General features: G+C 39.8%; 1 pseudogene; it reads left to right on the forward strand.

The window, feature by feature from the left end:
* Positions 1-1,346: 1,346 nt before the first annotated feature.
* On the forward strand, positions 1,347-2,064 carry LOC103258722 (annotated as a pseudogene).
* The last annotated feature ends 1,199 nt before the right edge of the window (positions 2,065-3,263 follow it).

Genomic DNA, 3,263 nt, shown 5'->3' on the forward strand with positions numbered 1-3,263 from the left:
TTAATTCTGCAGTTGCATTGATAAATATTATAATGTGACTCTTATTGTAGATGTAGATTCTCTTTCTACTTCCAACAGTATATCTTTAGATTTCTTAAAGCAATATTATTTAATTCATAAGGATTCTGACAGTTATATATATTTGACAATCATTATTTTATCAACATAAAATGTTTCATAATCTCTTTAAAACTTTTCCTTAAATTCTACCTAATTATGTACACCTTCCCCTCTGCTTTTTTATTCTTTACTTTCTATACATCCTTTGATATTTAAACGTTTGTTTCATTTTGTTTTAGGCTGATTGCTTTTCTTTTCTAATTTTACAGACGTGGGGTACAATTCAGAGTTAGGTATACAAATGTTCATTATGCAGGTACCCTTGTTGATGAGGTGTGCCCCCCTCCCCTGGCAGTCTCCCACTACTACCAATCCCTTTCTTTTAGTATTACAATGATTGTTAAAGGTCCACTTATGAGTGAGAACATGTGATACTCAGTTCTTTGCTCCTGTGATAGACCACTCAGTATTATAGACTCTAAGTTCATCCAAGTTGCTGCGAAGTTCATAATTTTATCCTTCTTTATGGCTGCATAATATTCCATCATGTATATGTACCACATTTTTTTTTATCCAGTTCTCTTTCGATGGGCAGCATGGTTGGTTCCATGTTCTTGCTATTGTGAACAATGCTGCAATAAATATACATGTGCAGGTACCTTTTTCATAGAGTAATTTGAGTTCCTCTGGGTATATTACCAGTAGGGGGATTGTGGGGTCATATGGAAGGTCAATTTTTAGACTTTTTAGGAATTGTCAAACAGTTTTCCACCAAGGTTATACTAGTTTACACTCCCACCAACAGTATAGAAGTGTTCCCTTTTTCCCCACATCCTCTCCAGCATCTATTGTTTTTGAATTATTGGTGATGAGTCGACTGCTTTTCAACAGCATAAGGTTGGATTCTGTTTTTTGACCTAATATGAGAATCTATTTCTTTAAATAAGGATGTTTTATCCCATATTCTATGATTTTTTTAAGGCTAATTTAGTTTTATGTTTTACTCTCTAGACTCAATTTTTTTTCTTTTAGCTTTATGTTTATTTGGCTGGTTTTTTTTTATAGTCTTCAGGGTTCTGGAAATTAGCTTATTTTTTATTCTACTAAGTAACTTTAAGCTCTGAAACTGATTCTTTAACCATGTTTCCCTTTCAGAACCAAGAGATAACTGTATTTCTTCTGTTGCTCCTATTAGAGTTAAGGAATTAAGCACATTCTCCTTCTCTTCTATCTATCTTTTCATTAATCTGGGGTTTAAAATCTAGATTATTGACTGGTAGAGTAAGATGGTGGCCACCTTAGTAGCTTCTCGGGGAGTGGGGCCAGCACCAGCTTGAGGACCAGGAGCCATCGCTCCAGACTGGGAAAACCAGGAAGCGTCCACAGGGACCACTATCATGGCTGTGCAATTTGACTGGAGTGTGGTTCTGGGGACCGACCCCAGAACAACCACTGGGTCCTACATTGCCAGTCACGTGACCGACAAGTTGACCCCTATTCACGACCACATTTTCTGCTGCTGCTTGGGCTCAGCAGCTGATACCCAGGCAGTAGCTGATGCTGTCACTTAGCTTGGTTTTCACAGCATTGCACTGAATGAGCTTCCACTGGTACACACAGCAGCCAGCCTCCTTAAGGAGATGTGTTACCAATACTGAGTCAACCTCATGGCAGGAATCATCGTCGCAGGCTGGAACCCTCAAGAAGGTGGGCAGATGTACTCAGCGCCCATGGGTGATATGATGGTAAGGCAGTCTTTTGCCATTAGAGGCTCTGGGAGTTCCTATATATATGGCTGTGTGTCGATGCTACCTACCGGGAAGCATGACCAAGGAAGGGTGTCTGCAATTCTCTGCCAATGCTCTTGCTTTGGCCATGGAGTGGGATGGCTCCACTGGAGGGGTGATCTGCCTGGCAGCCATTGCAGAGTCAGGGGTAGAGCGACAGGTACTTTTGGGAGACCAGATACCTAAATTCACCATTGCCACTTTCCCACTCCCCTGAATCCTGGAATTCAAGTATGCGTTAAACGATATTCCATACCAATGCAGCATTTAATAAAGTTTGTCAAAGAGAAAAAAACAAAATAAAATCTAGATTATTATTAATTTCATATGGTATACAGGTATATTGTCTTTAAAGTAGATTGCAGGACATTTGCATACTACTTTTTTCACCTCTATTCTACTTTTGCTGCCTTCAATGTTGTTGTTAATTCTGCAATTGCATTCTAACTGTGAACCAACTTCTTGATTCATGTAACTCCCTTTTAATCTTATCTGCCATTTTGTTTCAGCTGTTTTTTACCGTTGACTTTCTCTCATGAGTCACAGAGATCAAGTCTTCTTGAGCTATTTTAAGGACGTCAAAAAGTCTTGCAAATTCTTCTCCTGTGCTCTGTGAAAACTGTTAATTACCCGGGTATTATAGCCTTTCCTTTACTCAGCACAGTTTTTTCAGGTATCCAGTGTTATTGTTCTTTCTTCCTTGAATAAAGCATCAATCAAGACTAAGAGTTTGTCAACAGACAGTATAATATGCCAATCGCTCATGCTAATTCTTAGCTACATGTGGGTTTTCATTTAATAATCCATTGATTTACTGCAGAGGTGTCTACATACATCTTCCTTGTTCCCTTGAACACACAGAGTACGTGAGAGACTGGAATTCCCAGCATGCACTGCTGCCAAGGTCTACATGTCTCTGCTCCTAACCTAGTGTTTTTTGCAAGGAGATTCTATCCTCCATCTCCCAGAATATATAGTGCTATTATGCCCACATGTGCATGCCTCCTATACACACACACACACACACACACACACACACACACACACACACACACACACACAGAGACATTTTTAGTCTTCTGCCTAGATATCACAAGATGGTGAGGAAGGCACACGGGGAAAAGAATGTACTACTCTTCCAGTCTCAAGAGGGGAACCCACAGGGTGTAACTGATCAGTTGCAAGTTGCATAGGACATATTTTTTTTAGCGAGAGGACAAATGGTTGGGGATATGCAATATCTCCTTTTTTTTTTTTTTTTGAGGCAGAGTCACCCAGACTGGAATGCAATGACATGATCACAGTTCACTGAAACCTTGACCTCCTGGGTTCACGCGATCATTCCATCTCAGCCTCCCAAGTAGCTGGGACCACAGACATGTGCCACCATACCCAGATAATTTTTTGTAGAGGCAA

Source organism: Carlito syrichta, unplaced genomic scaffold (genome assembly GCF_000164805.1).
Source record: "Carlito syrichta isolate Samal-C Ts95f unplaced genomic scaffold, Tarsius_syrichta-2.0.1 Scaffold302339, whole genome shotgun sequence".
Taxonomy (NCBI): domain Eukaryota; kingdom Metazoa; phylum Chordata; class Mammalia; order Primates; family Tarsiidae; genus Carlito; species Carlito syrichta.